Source organism: Bos indicus, chromosome 13 (genome assembly GCF_029378745.1).
Source record: "Bos indicus isolate NIAB-ARS_2022 breed Sahiwal x Tharparkar chromosome 13, NIAB-ARS_B.indTharparkar_mat_pri_1.0, whole genome shotgun sequence".
NCBI classification, from domain to species: Eukaryota; Metazoa; Chordata; class Mammalia; order Artiodactyla; family Bovidae; genus Bos; species Bos indicus.
The window spans coordinates 21,395,190-21,414,099 of NC_091772.1; the positions used below are offsets into that span (position 1 = coordinate 21,395,190).

Sequence of the window (18,910 nt, forward strand, 5' to 3'; positions counted from 1 at the left end):
GGGAAGCTGCATTCTGGCTCCACCACTTACTAACCTTAGACTCAGACAGAAGTCTGTGCCTTATGTTTCTCCTCTATAAAATGGGAACAATAACAAACCCCTACCTCATAGGGTGACTTTGAGAATTAAATAAATTACTTCATGTAAAGTGATTAGCAGAGGGCCTGACACATAGTAAAGGCTCAGCAAATGCTGGTGATTTGTATTCCTCATTTCTTATTTATATCTTATTTGCCTGTCCTGTTATAGTAGTGGATACATTATAAAAGAGAAACAAAATAGAAATTAAAAGGAACAAGATATCCCAATGGATGGTCTGCCGTACCCCACGTTGGAGACCACTTGGCAAAGGACATTGGACGTTTGCAGGAAAGATAAATGACAATATTTATCAATATCTTCAGATGACCATATTTACTTTGAAATTTCAGATTTGGGATAGGATTCCATTTATTTTGAAAACTTGGTACTCTCTAACAGTAATTTATGTGTTCTTACAGAAAGGAGATGTGACTTAAGGGCATCTTATGATGCTTTAGTTTGAAGCCTCTAAAATAACCACAGGCCTATAGTAGCAGGTTTACATGCTGAGATTATTTTTCAGAGTTCAGCTAAATTTACCCATATCCCACCCCTCCTTCATCATAATAGTTTCCTGACAATTACAGCCCCCAACAGCCTGTTCTCTCTTGATTTCTCTTCTGTTCTCTCTATTTTTCCACCTGTGTACGTCATGGCATAATGAACATCTTTAGTAAATAATGTGCTTTTGTTGTTGTTTAGTTGCTAAATTGTGTTTGACTCTCTGCACCCCTGCAGACTGTGGCCCGCCAGGTTTCTCTGTCCGTGAGATTTCCCAGGCAAGAGTACTGGAGGGTGTTTGCCATTTTCTCCTCCAGGGGATCTTTCCAACCCAGGGGTCAAACTGGTGTCTCCTGCATTGGCTCGTGGATTCTTTACCCCTGAGCCACCAGGGAAGCCCTCAACTAATGTACATGTTGGCTTCAAATCAAATGGACTGAAATCTAGACCTTAGAGATGACCTGATTGGTAATTATTCAATACTTTATTCTTCTATATTTGAAAATTTTCTTGTGAATTTTAAAGAATCAACTACTGCTATGTCCAGAGTGTCTTCATAAGAACGTGGATACTGCTGAGGACTTGTTATTAAGATATTTTCTGGGAGAGAAAGATATGTTAGGAAACAAAGAAGTGGGAAACAAGGGTGGGGAGCAAGTGAATAAAGAACAAATAATGCAGGAAGACACCTTTGTCTACATAGACAGAGGTCTCAACATCAGTTGCCTGAGTTTCTCCCTTCTAGGGTATTTTACATGATTGTGAAGAGCAAAAGCACAGTTTGTTTAGGAATAAATCTGATACTTAGTGGTGAAACAGGATTAACATCAAGCTTATCTGGTAAATGTATTCTTGAAACAAGGTTTTCTAGCCATGTGAATAGAGACCTCCAGTCAAAATTGCTAACATCTTGCCTTAGAAGATGAGGGAGGAAGGGGAATTATTTTCATGGGTGCTATCGAAGGCTATGCACAACTAGCTTTGACTCATTCAGTCAAATGACCAACTATTAACTACCAACACTCACAGATAGAAGAGGATCTTCCTTCCCAAAGATTATAGAAATGTGGGATTTCCCATGTTGTTGTAAGGTCACATACAAGGTCATTTATTATCTCCAAAATTCAAAGTTCTGGACATTGGAACGACAAACATAAGCCCAGATTTGTTTTCTTTCAATATTTTCGGAATCTAGTTGTGCCAGGAAATGTCTCGCTTTGATTTATTCTGGTTATTCATCTCTTACGTCTGGTAGGAACTTACTGGGACATACTTGCAAGTTCTCGCTTAGCAAGACCACTGGTCCTGGACATGCTTCTCTTTGGTGAGCCTTCCACCCTTCACATGGAGCCAAGTCACTTCACCTCTCTGTTTTTCACGTTCTCTAAGAAGGCCCTTGTGCCAGTTCTGGATCTCTTACCAGGTGTGCCATAACATATGGCTGTCACAGGTGCCCGATAGATCGTAATAAATGTGTAGGATTTATTTTTTGCTACACCTTTGGAGAGGCAATTATGGTGACTTCTTGTCAGATGAAATGTTAAGCCAAGCTGTGTAGAATCGGGGCAATTTATTGTCAGCAGGCAGTGAAGTGTAATTTTAAACCCTTGCCAAGAGGAGAACAGGTGTTTGCTGGAACCTGTGGGAACTCCTCTCCTGCTTGTCAATCATAGAGTCAAGCCCTGCAGTAAACAGTTCTCGGTTAGTAACACCAGGTCGGTAGTTACCAAACCAATAGGGCCCCATCTCCGAAGGCCATTTATTTAATTCTTTTAAGTCAGTTCTCTTATTTCCATAATATTCTGACCACACCAAAATTTTACCAAGCTGCACTAGATTTTATGAGTCAGACCTCTCACTTCTTGCTAGGTACCTCCAGGGTAGCCATGGAAACCACCCTAATGAGTAAATATAAAGCTGGTGCTTGTGCCAAAGGTGAGTAATTTGGATCTGGTAGTAGCAGGAAAGCTATTTTTAGGGGAGGAGGAGGAGAAAATGAAAGGGAAAAAAGCATTAATTATCTTTCTTCTTTATTTTCTTGTGACTCAATATTTTTGCCCGAGACAAGAGTGGAAGGGGGAAACAGCAGCTTTGTGAAGTGTTTGAATCCAGATCCAGGGCAAAAAATAAGTCTTATTGCATCAGCTTCTCCTTGAGCCTTTTACCTTTTGAAAAACAGTGTTAGTGATATGAAACACTCTAATCATCTTTTCTTCATATATAATAGCTCTCTTTGTAGGAATAAACCTTACTGGGAATAGTTTTTGTCCACAAAAACATAATTGAGGTTTTTGGTTGTGCTCATAATAAGCCCTGAATGGCAGGATTCCTTCATCTCCCAAAACGTTTTCAGAGAGGGGCTTCCCTGGTGGCTCAGCAGTAAAGAATCTACCTTGCAACGCAAGAGACATGACTTTGATCCCTGGGTGGGGAAGATCCCCAGGAGAAGGAAATGGCAACCTGCTCCAGTATTCCTTCTCTTTTCTTTTTAAAATTTATTTATTTTTAATTAAAGGTTAACTGATGCATAATATTGTGTTGGTTTCTGCCATACATCAACATGGAGGAGCCATAGGTATGGCAGTGTCCTCGCCCTCTTGAACTTCCCTCCCACCTCCTACCCCATCCCACCCCTCTCAGTTGTTATAGAGCCCCCGTTTGAGTTCCCTGTCATTCAGCACATTCCCACTGGCTATCTATTTTATATATGGTAGTGTATATATTTCCATGCTACTCTCTCCATTCGTTCCACCTTCTCCTTCCTCACTCCAGTATTCTTGCCAGGAAAATCCCATGGACAGAGGAGCCTGCTGGGCTACAGTCCTTGGGGTCACAAAAGAGTCGGACACAATGTAGTAACTAAACAACAACAAAAATCAGTTAGTCTTCAGGGAAACAACGTCAAGACACGCAATGTGGGAAAAAGGGAAGAAGAGAGAAGAGTCTCTGAGGCAACATTCTTAGGCACATCACTGACTTGGTATCTAGTGGTCATTTGAGAAGTGTGACAAATATCCTCACAAAAAGAATTTATGGGTCATTTTGTTCCATTCTACAGTTCGTGGGATCACAAAGAGTCAGACACAGCTGAGCAACTAACACTACTTGTTCCATTCTAGTTCAAGTCCTTACTGAAAATAATAAGATGTTTTACAGCTTCTTGCACCAAATATTTGAATGTACATGCTTTCTTTTTGGCCCCACGTAGAGATCCTGCTCAGTTGCTTCAGTTGTGTCTGACTCTTTGCGATCCTATGGACTATAGCCCACCAGGTTCCTTTGTCCATGGGATTCTCCCAGCAAGAATACTGGAGTGGGTTGCCAGGGCCTTCTCCAGGGGATCTTCCCCACCCAAGGGTCGAACCCAGGTCTCCTGTGTCTTCTGTATCACAGGTAGATTCTTTACCTCTGAGCCACCAGGGAAGCCCAGGTAGAGTTCAGGTTATTTCAAATAGCAGATTTTCATACATAGCAAAAACAAATTTTCTGAGTAACCATTATAAATAAATGGAGCACACATCCCAGAGATTCAAAAGTACCACTTTGGTCTTCGTGCAGACCTATAGAACACATGGGAGAATCACATAGGCAAGGGGTTTTCTCAGGTGAAAAATGCCTGCCTGGTATACATGTCTTAACTCAGTGGTTCCCAAAGTGAGGAGCATAGCATCACCTGAGAACTTACTAGAAGTGTGGAGTCTCAGTTTTCTCCCACCCTAGGTCTACTGGATTGGAAACTTGAGTGGGCACCAGCAAGCTGTGACTTAACAAGCCCTCCAGGCAATTCTGATAGATACTCAAGTTTGAGAATCACCGCCTAAACTTATCTTTACTTTAGGAAACCCCCCTCTCATTTCCTGAGGCCTGAACTTAATTTATTTCAGTCTAATAGCATCCCAGGTGGCTCAGTGGTAAGGAACTCACCTCCAATGCATGAGATGAGGGTTCAATCCCTGAGTCGGGAAGATCCACTGGAGAAGGAAATGGCAACCCACTCCAATATTCTTGCCTGGGAAATCCCACGGACAGAGGAGTCTGGTGGGCTACAGTCCATGGGGTTGCAAAGAGTCAGACATGACTTAACGACTAGACAACAACAACTCTAACTCTAGCTAACATTCCCCGTGCTCTAATTTGTATCATAGTGTGTGCCAAGCACTTTACATGCATTATCCTGTTCTCAGAACTACCCTGTAACAGAAAGTCTATAATTAGCTTCATTTTAATGATGAAGTAATGGATGCTTACGGAGAGAAATTTTCCCGAGGTTACACAATTAGTGAGCAGCAGTGACTGGGGTCCAGCCTGTTTCACAATTAAATCTGTGCACCTAATGAACAGAACTATATCTCTGATATATTTATCAAATGCAAAGTCGTGAACGCTTGGGTTAGAATAAAATTGTCTCAGACCCAGTGGGATCCCATTTTATGTGGGAAATTGATCTGTCTTCGCCGACTTCCTCTGTGTGCCGACTTCCTCTGTGTACTGACTCACCTAGAAAATATTGCTTCTGTTCTTCCTTAATCCAGTTCTGTGGCTGCTGTTAAAATCAGTCTCAAAATGCACCTAACTCCTGGAAGCTTTCTCAGATTTTCTCTGTGGAATGGATCATTTCTGTAGGCATTTGCTTTCAATTTTTGTTGTCTTCTGTTCCTGCAGGTTGGTGGGTTTATGCTATTTGCATGCCTCCTACATCGAATCCCTCAAGTGAATTGCAAATTCTTCCAAGAGAGGAACTACATCTTTTATTGGTGACTTCTCTCAGTTTCCCAGCAGGGTTCTGTACCTGGTAGGCTTCCAACAAGGCTTGTTGTCTAACAAGGATATTTATAAACTCTCTTCCTAGTCCTTGAATACTGTTTTAGGTTAGGTTAAGGAGGAGCCCACCTGAAACACTGCTGTGAAATAGCAAAAATGAATTAGAAATGCTTAGTCAAAGTACCAAAACTGGAGATAACTGTTGTTTTTTAATTTGAGTTTCCAAACACCTTTAATGCAGATTAAGATGAATTTCAAATGTTTCCATGAAGTACCCACTAGGATTGCATAGTCTTTCCTCTCCCTGTTGCACCCACGCACCTGAATTTATTGAAATGATTCTGTTTGCCTCAAAGGGTTTTGAAGGGAAGAAGGAGATGGCAGAGTTTTTAATGAACTCACTCTCCATCCCATGAAAGGGAGCTTTCAGAAAAGACTGTTTTACTTTGTTGTTTTAGTCTAAGTTATGGGACAAAAGTTTTAAACTCTAAGTGGTAATTAAGATTTTTATCATATGAAGAAGGAATTCCTACTAATGCCTTTTTGATATCTCATCACATGTGTTTATGCAGATTATCATTCCTTTATGGTCCTTAGAAGTCCATGCATTTTTATTTAAATATAGTGATTTGTAGAATTTCTAAGTTTTTCTATGCATATACACACATGTATAATATTTTAAATGAAAAATAGTCTTATTACAATAGAAACAGGTTTATTGTAGATAAAGGAAATAAACAAATACAAATACAGTAAAATAATCCAAATACATTTTTCTTTCCCATGTGATAGACTTATTGATATAAATTAGTATACATGTATATAAACAAATACTCTCATACACACACACACACACACACACACACACAAAGTCATAAACATTTTTAATGAAAACCACATTCTACAATGGTGGCTCAGTGGTAAAGAACCCACCCACCTGCCAATGCAGGAGACGCTAGAGATGTGGGTTTGATCCCTGGGTTGGGAAGATCCCCTGGAGGAGGGCATGGCAACCCACAGCAGCATTCTTACCTGGGAAATTTTATGGACAGAGGAGCCTGTCGGGCTATAGTCCACAGGGTTGCAAAGAGTTGGACATAACTTAGCAGCTAAACAGCAACAATTCTACAAAATGAACTCTGATATATTATATATGATATGTGTTATCCTTTCCCAGTGTGTGGGGTAGACTATTCTGACGTTCAAGAAGTCTGAAGTGAAATAAGCACCTAAGAGCAGGAGACGGTACACAAGAAAATAGTTTTCCAGATTTCTGTGAGGGCTGCTTTGTCTGGAGAATTGGGCAGCAGGGACAGTCCAGGCCAAACAGTCTTTGGGAGTATTAAACATAGTTCTCTAAGTTACTTGTACTTTCTCCCTAAATTGTGTTAGAGTAATCTGATAGCCCTAAAGTAGTATCAATAATTGACGTCCCACTTCAGCAACTTTCATTAATTTTGAGCACAGAGGAGGAGGATTATGCTCAGTGCTAACCTCACTGAGGAGGTCAGTGCTAACCTCACTAAGCATGGACAATAACTGCTTTCCTTGTCAATTTTCTTGCTCTGGGTAGTTGAATTAGAAATACCCCTTATCTTACCTAGAAGAAAACTGCACCTGCCTGCCTGACAGATTTCCTCAGACACACACACGCTCTTTGAATAAGGAAAAAAAATTGAATATGTATTTTCCCACACAGTAATTTAGAGTACGTAAGTACTCATTTTTCCGTTAGTAAAAGTCTCCCTACTTAAAAATTTTCAGTGAGAAGTCAGCTGAGTTGTTTATAGATGCTGTGTCCTAAAACTTTTGAACCTCTTCTCTTTTACGGGGTATTATAATTAAACAGCAAAGTAGAAAGCAAATTTGCTTAAAAGATTAATATCTCATGGATGTTTAATCATGAAAGACCAGTCTAATCAGTTTCTACAAGACCACTACTTACCCACCCCATCCTGAGAGATTCTAAAGCAAATAATCTGCATTTGAATTACTATCTGTTAAATTCTTTATCAGGGCACCAAAATATGCATTTAAAAATATTCTATATACCGCAGTTTAGGAGAGACATGAATTTTAATGAATTTTTGAGCAACTGACCAGAAAGCAAATTGTGTCTTACTCAGAATTTTTGACTGAATGGCAAACCTAGACCCTAGAGCTAAATGACAAGTGAATTCTACTTAAAGTTCAAGTGCTTTGCTGTTGGATCTAGAGGAGGGGTATCTTGTTCTGGGATAGCCAACCCTCTTGTTTAGTTGCTCAGTCGCGGATGACTTTTGGGATCCCATGGATCCCATAGCCTACCAGGCTCCTCTAACCATTGACTTCTCCAGGCAGGAACACTGGAGCAGGTTGCCTTCGATTTGGTTTAACAAACATTTGATTAGTGCTTGCAGTATATGAAGCATTCAGGTATGTAACCCTGCTGCTGCTGCTGCTGCTGCTAAGTCGCTTCAGTCATGTCTGACTCTGTGCGACCCCATAGACAGCAGCCCACTAGGCTCCTCTGTCCCTGGGATTCTCCAGGCAAGAACACTGGAGTGGGTTGCCATTTCCTTCTCCAATGCATGAAAGTGAAAATTGAAAGGGAAGTCACTCAGTTATGCCCGACTCTTAGCGACCTCGTGGACTGCAGCCTACCAGGCTCCTCTGTCCATGAGATTTTCCAGGCAAGAGTATGGGAGTGGGGTGCCATTGCCTCCTCCGATGTAACCCTAGAAGAATCAAAGAGAATGATAAGACCTATTTCTTGTTTTTGCAAGTTTTCAAAAATAAAGGATTTCACAATAGACAAAAATAGACACATAAACAAAACATTTTATGACACTGATAATTGTTATAAGTAATGGCATTTTATAGTGCTGTTTTGGGACATCAGTGGAGAACTATTATCCTTGCCAGGGATGGTCATGTTCCAAACAAAGGACTGATTTTCTCTTATTCCCTTGTCATCATTCATTAAGAATCATGTAACATCACAGCTTAGGGCCTCTCCCATAATAAAAGCACAACAAAGAGTTGCTTAGCTGACCTGAATCAAAGTATTCTACTTGGAGTTTTTAGGATATTTTTAAGGAGCATCAGGCTCCCTTGAGAGATTTTTAGAAATTTGAAATCTCCCCAGGCCTACTAAAACAGAATCGACTTTGGAAAAAGATTCGCACGTGGTTCATTCATTAAACTTTAAGAAGATCTAGTCTAGAGCCAGTGAAAAATAGGATAAATCATTGAAAAGTACGAAATAAAAATGGATTTTAGAGACAAAAGTTTTTTAGCCATGGTAATGTTGTTACATTTTATAATTCATCTAAAGTCTGTGGAATTATAATATGGAAATGAAGGAGAATCCAGACCTCGAAACATATATTCAGTAAAATGGACACTACTTGTACCTGCCAGATAATGAAAATCTGCATTTTTATGAATGTGTTTTTTATTTTGTTTAGACCGCAGAATAGTCCGTATCAAAAGGCCCTTCTAAGGCGAGTGACTTATCATGAGTCGACTATTAAGCAAAAGAGTCTGGATTATTAAGAATATTTTTTGATCTCCTCATATTGTTATGATAGTTTCTAACTGCATCGTAGTCTTAGGCTGACACAATAAAGCAAACAATGTAATCATCACCAGGCTGAGAGTGAGAAGACTTTTTATTAATTTTATAGATGTGAACTAATCACAGTAATTTGAGTCTTGGACCCCACTCAAAAAAGCCATTTATTTGACTACTCTGTGATGTGTATGTGTTTTCAAGTGTTCCATAAAGGCAACAGATACAGAAAAGTCAGAAAATAAGAGCTCCATTTTAAAGTCTAAAGGATTGGACAAGGTATTCAATGCATAGTCCTTTGTTATCTGAACTCCAAGAACTTTTGAGAAGTGGACATATATATTACTACTTTGCTGTAACAATTTTATCTTCTCCTTCTGTTTCTGATCTTCTCCCTTCCCCATTTTCTTTTTAGTTTCTTAGTGTGGGGTGTGTAGAATACTGAGCTTGAGAAGTGTTTTGTTACTGCTTTTCTGAAGGATGTGCAATCCCTAGAAAGCTGGAGTGGGACTAAGGAAAGTGAGAAATGAAAGCAGACAGGCCAATAAACAGTGTTGCTGAAGTGGCCACAGTTTCACAAGAAAACATAGCTGGATGCTTAGTCCCACAAGTTGTGCCTGAGCAGTTGTCTGAAACTATAATGTCTTGGAACAGATTTTTATCTGGATCAGTTTGTTTCCTGGATTCTCCCATCTTTTGTTTCTCTTTGATCAAAACTCACTCTATAGGGCTTTGACTCCTCTATACTTTGCCCCCTCCCAGAAGCACATGCAAGATCAAGCATCTCCTTGGGTGTTCTGTTTTTACTATAGACAAACTAAACTGTAATGGAACTAAAATGCAAATTCTGTAAGGGCAGGGATCTTGGTTTTATTCCTGAATGTATCCAATAAGCTTTAAATTGTGCCTAGTTCATATAATAAACGTTTGGTTTTTTTAAATTTATTTTTTAATTGGAGGAAAATTTCTTTACAATGTTGTGTTGATTTCTGCCATACAACAGTGCAAATCAGTCATAATTATACATATATCCCCTCCCTCTTGAGCCTCCCTCTTCTCACCCATCCAGGTCACCATAGAGTGCCAGGCTGGGCTGTCTGTATTATAGAGCTGGAGAGGGTGTGGAGTAAAGGGAACCCTCTTGCACTGTTGGTGGGAATGTAAATTGATATAGCCGCTAGGGAGGACAGTATGGAAATTTCTTAAAAAACTGGGAATAAAACTACCATATGACCCAGCAACCTCACTACTGGGCAAATAACCTGTAAATATTTGTTGAGTATCATTTTTCATCTGTATTAGTAGAAATGAGGTTTCTGACAGTAATATACAAATACCCACATAATTAAAGCTCAAATACCATTTTAAGTTTTTGGTCTGAGTTAACTGATATAACAGACTCATCAGGCCAATGAAATGTCTGATGTCATTTCAAATTATTATCAACTTTCGGCCCTTGAAGTTTTGAAAAGAATATTCTTTGCTAAGTCTCGTAGATATTTATATTTATGGAATCAAACAGACCCAGATCTGAGTCCTTATTCTGCCTCATACAACTTTAAGAAATTTTCTTGAACTTTTTAAGTCATAGTTTCTTCTTTTATAAAACCCACAGTATTAAATGAGTTAATCGAATGGTTTTGGTTTAGTGCCTATAATAAACCAAGTGCTCAAAAATGTCACTTCTCACAGCAAAGGAAACTACAAATAAGGTGAAAAGACAGCCCTCAGAATGGGAGAAAATAATAGCAAAGGAAAAAATGGGCAAAGAATTAATTTCCAAGATATATAAGCAACTCATACGATGCAATACCAGAGAAACAAACAACCCAATCAAAAAGTGGGGAAAGGACCTGAACAGACATTTCTCCAAAGAAGATATACAGATGGCTGACAAACACATGGAAAGATGTTCAACATTACTCATTATTAGAGAAATGCAAGTCAAAACTACAGGGAGACACCACCTCACACCAGTCAGAATGGCCATCGTCGAAAAGTCTACAAACAATAAATGCTGGCGAGGGTGTGAAGAAAAGGGAACCCTCTTGCATTGCTGGTGGGAATGTAAATTGATACAGCCACTATGAACGATGGTATGGAGATTCCTTAAAAAACTAGGAATAAAAGCACCCAGCAATTTCACTACTAGGCAAAATTGAAAAAGACACAGAACCCCGATATTCATTGCCGCACTATTTGCAATAGCTAGAACATGGAAGCAACCTAGATGTCCATCAACAGATGAATGTATAAAGAAGCCATGGTACATATGTATACAATGTAGTATTACTCAGTCATGACAAGGAACACATTTGAGTCAGTTCTAATGAGGTGGACGAACCTAGAGCCTATTATACAGAGTGAAGTAAGTCAGAAAGAGAAATATAAATATTGTATACTAACGCATGTATATGGAATCTAGAAAGATGGTACTGATGAATTTATTTTCAGGGCAGCAATGGAGAAACAGACATAGAAAACAGACTTATGGACATGGGGGAGGGGAGGAGGGAGAGGATGAAATGTATGGAAAGTAACGTGGAAACTTACAATTCCACATGTAAAATAGATAGCCAATGGGATTTGCTCTATGACTCAGGGAACTCAAACAGGGGCTCTGTAACAATCTAGAATGGTGGGATGGGGAGGAAGATGGGAGGGAGGGGACATGGATGTACCTATGACTGATTCTTGTTGATGTTTGACAGAAAAACAACAAAATTCTGTAAAGGAGTTATCCCTCAGTTAAAACATAAATATATTTTAAAAATCAATTAAAAAATGCCACTCAGTATCACATGCCATTTAAAAATTGAACATATCAGATTTTATTATTTGAAGGTATTTTGTCAAGTCACTATGTTTGCTACTAGTAGCCCAGTCTTTTTTGTGAACTATATATTTCTCACAAGTGTTGCACATCATTTAGTGATTTTTTCTTTAGCAGAAATGTCTCTTTTCTTTAATCACACTTTTAACCAGAATCTTACTTTGGGGTCTTTAGACTTTAGCATGAGAAAATTATAGTAAAAATACTATCATTTTTATTAAAGATACCCAATAATTGAAACTTTACACACACACACATTCACACCATGTGTCAGTATCTCCTTGAAGTGAAATCAGGTTTGACAAACATCGTTATCTGCCAGCTTGATGATCTGTGCTGAACTTGGAAGCAGAGTTGAGCACTGAAAACTTGGTGCTGAGCATCCACGTGAAGCTCAAGGACTGTTGGTCAGTCACTGGGAGCTCAGGGAGGACTCAGGCTTTGTGAGGTGTTAGTGCTCATCCATCTCTTACATCCTTGTCTCTTCTGGCCCTGACAACTCTGCTCTGGCATTTCACCCTCTTTGTCTGCTTTCCTCCACAGTTCATGATTCCAGGCATACATGAAGAAGAGAAATGCAAACAGCGTGTACTGAAATTCTGACAATTTTGAAAATTTTAAATTTTCCCTTCTTATTTCATTATTATTCTTAAATACATTTAATTGCCTTCTTCAAGATATATACTTCACTGCAGTGATGAAGATAAAAAAAATTATTGCTGAATCATTTCCTCATGGAAAATCAATCAGGAAAAATTGACATGTACAAAATGACTAGGACTATACAAATTGGATTTCTACTGTGGCTAACATATTTTAAAACATACTTTATTAAGTATTTACTATATGCCACACATTAGGGCATTCATTTTACATGGATCATTTCATTAGACTCACTATAGATTCCTTAATTTGCATTAAGAGAAATAAAGAATTCACATATTAAGTTACTTGCCCAAAGTCCTACATCTAGCAAGTTACAGAGCTGGCAGACCTTTACCAGAATAGGGAGTCACTTATTTGTTATTTCAGTTTTCACAGTGTAATTAAAATCATACAGTTCTTATATTTCAGTGTCAGGAGAAAGCAAAGATTGGCTAGAACTAAATCTATCTTTCTTGACTTTAGAATCATAACCTACCCAGTTTTTAAAGCCTGTATTAATATTACAAGTATAGCCTGCACACAGTCAGTTTAAGGGATCAGATAATTCATGCTCCTAATTAGAACTTAAGAGGAATTAATCACTCATTTTTGGGTCCTTTTTTTTTTTTTTCCCTTTGGCTAACAATCATTCACTTAAATATTCTTCTCAACACTTCCAGAAGATATCTGGGAATAATACAGAGGGGCAGTTCTCATTTCCTTCAGTGTTGATTAGGGAATAATCATCTCTAGTGGCAATTGTTAGAAGGCTCTTTTTCTAATTTGGAAAGTTTTTATCTGTGGCTCAAGACATATAGTATCATAATTCAGGCTTCACACAGGAATTTGACAAAGACATCAGAGATGTTGTACTTTAGATATATGCCTCTTCTTCATTCCTTTCAAGGGCTGGGCAAGCTTAAGTTCTAAAGAAGTATGTTGGCCAAACAATAGCCACAGGAATAGATGTGCAAAGGTAGTATTTACTCAATTTGAATCAATGAACCCTTGGCCAGTGGGTCATTATTAGAGTATTTTAATTTGCCTATGTTTTCCTCCAGAAATTGGGTATTTTCAATAAATTTGTTGGGGAGATGTCAACTGTTAAAGGGCATTTCCTCATTGGACTTGCTTTTGACTTGCTTAAACATGGCCTTGAAATTATAAACTATTACCTCCCCTTCTTCTGGTTTGCCTTTATTCCTATTGTTTTGGGAGCAACACGCAGACACTCAGTCAGCCAGCCAGCTGGCTTCTTGGAGGAATCAATGTCGAAGTGGAGAAAGATGAGAGACAGGAATAACAAGTACTGTTTTGAGCTTCTGATTTCTGAGGGCAAATTTTCAGGCAGAAAACTCCCTAGAGTTGGCTTTGGTCCCCAGAGCTATCTTCCTTCGTCACTCACTCCTCCTGTGGTGCATCATCTGCCAGCAGCCTGTGCCATGCAGTTCATTTCTATCTCCCAACTGCACTGTATGGCTCCTGCACTGTATGGCTCCTGAGGGTGGATTATTTACTGCCTTTTCTTTTTTTTTGGTTGTGTGGCATGTGGAATCTTAATTCCGCCACCAGGGATTGAATCTGTGCTCCTGGAGCACCAGGGAAGTCCCCCTTTTTCAAAGAGAAATCCACAACACTTGATGCAGTATCAAGCACAAAACAAGAGTCTCAATAAATACTTGCTGAATAAGTGAAAGAATCATTTCTCAAAGCCAGTCTCATTTTAACTTTAGGACTGCAGATACAGTCCATCAAATCAGTCATTCATTTGAATTAGCAACCTGGCCTTGTAAAAAATATAAATACTTTTGATAAGATAAGGAGCTCTCAGGTTAATGGGAATGACATTTAAGTGTCCTTTTTCTCAACATGTAATTGGGATTAGCTTCACTGAAGAAGAGAAAGTCACTCAGGCGTGTCTGACTCTTTGTGACCCCATGGACTGTAACCTGCCAGGCTCCTCTGTCCTTGGAATTCTCCAGGCAAGAATACTGGAGTGGGTAGCCATTTTCTTCTCCAGGGGATCTTCCCAACCCAGGGATCAAACCTAGGTCTCCCATGTTGCAGGGAGATTCTTTACCACATGAGCCACCAGGTGAATTTAAATTGAGGGTGGGGGAGAGTTTGGAAATAAGGAAAGTGAGTAGATTGAGGGATAAAAAAGACTTCGGGTTGAAGAGTGGTCGGTCCACTGGGGGAGGAGAGAACAACAGGCATTGCCATGGTAATAGGAGCCACTAGAAAGGAAGAGAGGTGGGTAAATTAGAAGTCTCAAGATGCAGGAGAAATGGCAAGGGTACCCAGGAGTTAGCCCGCTGCTGCTGCTAAGTTGCTTCAGTCGTGTCCAACTCTGTGCAACCCCATAGACGGCGGCCCACCAGGCTCCCCCGTCCCTGAGATTCTCCAGGCAAGAACACTGGAGTGGGTTGCCATTTCCTTCTCCAATGCATGAAAGTGAAAAGTGAAAAATGAAAGTGCAGTCGCTCAGTCGTGTCCAACTCCTAGCGACCCCATGGGCTGCAGCCTACCAGGCTCCTCCGTCCATGGGATTTTCCAGGCAAGAGTACTGGAGTGGGTTGCCATTGCCTTCTCCTAAAATGCCTCAAATCTTTCCCTTCCTTTCCTTGCTAAATTTTTTCCTGTTCCCAAGGCTTGTATTTCAGGCCATATCATTAGTATTGCATTTCAGACTTTTATATTACATTGTATTATATTATGTAGAATAGTATTATATTATGGGTGAAGTAAGTTGTAGCGAGTTGACCCAAGGGCCTATCACCATTCATTAAAGTCTTTCTATGGGGAAAATGCAGAGGGTAACATTTTAGAATTTTGAGACATCTTAGAAATCTTCCAACTCAGTGGGTTTTTAACTTAGCTTCAGAAATCTCTTTTTAAAAAGGAAAATCTTACTTTGCCTTGCGAGGGTGACACAGATGCAAATTGGGGTGGTCACCCTACCTATTCAGCACGTCTTCCTCTTCTCCCTCCCCATCTCCCCCCAGGTGGTCTGGCCTCTGTGGAGAGGTCTGGCTCTGCAGTGCAGTTTGCAGTCAGTGATCTAAACACTTACACTTGTTTACTGGTGAAAGAAATCCAGTGACATTTAGAAACTTGGCAAAACGAGTCAAGAACAAGCCAAGTCTGGTCACCAGTGCCGTGTGCTTGCCCCGCCACCAAAATTCCCTGGCAGTAAGAGCATCTGGCATAGTGTCTAACACACAGTGTCTGACGCAGAACAGACACTTCATAAATAATAGAGGTGGTGCAAGGAGTAAAAAAAGTGAATGAATGAGCTCACATTCATAAGGTTCAATGGGTATCCAAGTATGCAGTGTCCTGGCTCCTTTGGAAAAATGCTTGAGAGTTGCCTATACTTGGGGGAAAAAAGCCAACAGAGAACTGATCAGAAGTGATGCGTCATCGTTTTCTGAAGACATCTTTCTCGCTAGTCAGGCTCTCTGTTTCCCTTGTGAGAAACCCTCTTTCCATGAGGACAGGGAGCATGGGTGTTTTGTTCACCATCAATACGTACTGGGCCCAGCGCCTAACAGTGTGCGGGACAAACCAGATGCTCAATACGTATTTGTCAAATACACAGTTTACTGGGTCCCTCCATCTACATGATTTAACTGGGTAATGAATGTGCTCCAAACTACACCCCTTTCCTTCCGTGTTTCTGGTATTGGATCATTATGTATACACTCTTCATTGCCGGAATATATCTGAGAGTCAGTTTTACCTAATCTCCTTTGCTTCCGTTCTGCGACCACACAGTTGTCAAAGTTTGATCATTTTACCATCTCAGTATTTCTTAAATTTCTTCAGTTCTTTCTGGCTCCTAAGTTACCCCCTGAACTGTGGTACCTTCGCGTTTCTTTCCTGGGCCACTTGTTTTTTTGGAGTCTCCCTTGAGGCAAAAGCAGAAGGGGATGGCAGAGGATGAGATGGTTAGATAGCATCACCGACTTAGTGAACATGAATTTAAGCAAACTCTGGGAGATAGTGAAGGACAGAGGAGGCTGGCAGGCTACAGTCCATGAGGTTGCAAAGAGTTGGACACAACTTAGTAACCGAACAACAACTTAGCAGCTCACCTTCTTTTGGTCACTGTCTTCTTGCTTCTTCCTCTTCTTGCCTGATTGGTCTTTTCCGAAGTGAAGAAATCTCACTTTGCCACCTCCTGGCTTAAAATGTTAATGTCTCCCTAGTCTCTATGAGATTGTCTGAACCCCTCAATTAGCACAGCATTCAAGTCACCATTTTAGCCTCCTTTCAGGCCACTCTATTCTCAGCTTCCCCTAAACTAACAACCTGCATCTGCTTAAACGCACTATCCTCTCTCATATTCATTCCCTGTTCACCTAGTCTCTGGTGCCATTCTGCCCCTCTTTTCAGCTTTGCAATTTCTTACTCATCTTTGAAGCCACAGTTCAAATGTCCAATTTTTGACCTTTCCTATAGTCCTCTTGACCTCCAACTCCACCTCAGTTAGAGTTGGAGCACATCTTTTATAACTTTTCTGAATTATAAGATAATTGGCTTCCCACTAGTGTCTCCACTGGACTATGCACTTGATGGCAGAGAGGCTTCCTTACTTACCTGGGACTACATCAAGAGTCTGGTCTTTCAGACAGAGAAGGTTTTGTTTGTGGATTATTCATATGGATTAGTAAGTGGTGTTAATTTAAAACTCCTAGGGAAATGCTAGAGTCTTAAACTCTAAATAGAGGAGATTCAGAAATTCCTTGACTTACAGTGGGGTTACGCCCCCACAAACCCATTAAAGCTGAAAATATCCTTAAGTAGAAAGCACATTTAATGCACCTAACATCATAGCTTAGCCTGACCTACCTTAAATGTGCTCGGAACACTTACGTTAGCCCACAATTGGCACAGTCATTTAAAACGAACCCTATTTTATGATAAAGTGTTGAATATGTTATGTAATTTATTGAGTGCTACACTAAAAGTGAAAAACAGAATGGTTGTTTGAATCCAAAATGGTTGTAAGTGTATTAGTTGTTCACCCTTCTGACCACATGCCTGAATGGGAGTTGCAGCTCACGACCTTTGCCCAGCAGAATGAGAGAGTACTATGCAGTATGTTGCCAGCCCAGGAAAAGATCAAAATTCAAAATTAGAACATTTTATACTGAATGCATATGGTTTTTGCACAGTCATAAAGTCAAAAAATCATTAAGTTGAAGTGTTATTTTGTTGGGGATTATCATTATATTATTTGATGATATGTAGAGATACTCAGGTCTATGGACGTCCCTGGTGGTCCAGGAATTAAGACCTCATCTTCCAATGCAGCAGGCACAGGTTCAATCCCTGGTGGGGAATTAAAATCCCACATGCTGTGCAGTATGGCCAAAAAAAAAAAAAGAATGCCACTACCACTTAATGTGGTGTCAGAACACTATTTTTAAAAGGAGAAGTTAAAAACACCTCAAAGAAAGTAAAGATCCTCAGGTCTAAATATGGGAAATAATATTAGATATGTTCCAAACATGTATTTCTTTGTAGAACTTAGAGTGGCATAAGATATTAATAATGACTATAATAATTAATACATAGCATAATCTGACAAGGAAATTTAAACGAAAGTGTCATAATCCAACTAGTTTTGATTAAATAGCTTTAATTATTTGTCTTCTCTGCGAAGCTGGGGATACTCTTTTGCCTAGTACTTACATGGTATTTATCTAGTATTTAAAAATAGTAATTATATATGTAAACATAGAGTGTGCATAAATAGATTGGATTTAGATATCTATATATAATTATACAGCATAGAAATAGTATTTATATGTTGTCCAACTCAGATGTAGTACTTTTGTGTAAAACACTAGATTATATAAGTAACCCCGTTCAGTCCAGAAGCAAAGATTTTCTGCAGCCAGTATTAGTTGAGTCGTGGTATTTATTAAATGTTCACTGTTTTCCAGTCAATAGAAATTCAGTAGTTAACTAAAGAGTTGCAGTAAAGATAGAAATAGAATCATGGGAAGGGGAAACAAAGAGAGTTCTTTTCTTTTTGTGTCTTCTTCAAGTTTACAAATTTGAATCGGCTCATTAGTCGTGAATGAGAAAGTTTACTTGCTTTATGTTTTGCTATTAAAGGCATTTTATAATACCTACGCTACACAACACCTACCCTACAGCAACTCATTTTTCTTTTCTTTTTAACACTGAACTCTCCAATCAGGGAAAATAGAAGCAAATGGTGTTAAGATCTATTTACACCCTGCCAAGAGTTAGCCAAGCTTCTTAGACTTATTGTAGGTTTGCATCCGCTTTCTTTTAATTGCCATCAGTCCCTGGGGCCTGATCTCCTATTCCTTCAGAATCTAGAAGTGAGAGATGGAAGCTGTCTGGCGCCCCAACTCTAAATCTGCTTTGAGGAATAGCAGAAATAAGCTGGGAAGAGCTTCCTATAACCTGCTGGAGTGGTTCCTGTTCTGCATGAACTCTTTTCTACTTTTCTTCTTAAGAAACATAAAATTAACAAATGGGAACCTTTTTTTCCC

The 18,910-nt window shown here is 39.5% G+C and overlaps 1 protein-coding gene and 1 long non-coding RNA gene across 3 annotated transcripts in view; both read left to right on the forward strand.

Annotated features, from left to right (window-relative positions):
• Positions 1-17,768, forward strand: part of LOC139186450 (uncharacterized) — a 36,188-nt gene extending 18,420 nt beyond the window's left edge. Inside the window, exon 2 of the long non-coding RNA XR_011570006.1 lies at positions 7-17,768. This is a non-coding gene — a long non-coding RNA (uncharacterized lncRNA). The remainder of the gene's footprint in view (positions 1-6) is intronic.
• PLXDC2 (plexin domain containing 2) overlaps positions 1-18,910 on the forward strand; it is a 425,380-nt gene that overhangs the window by 23,646 nt on the left and 382,824 nt on the right. The gene's annotated exons all lie outside the window — the stretch shown is intronic.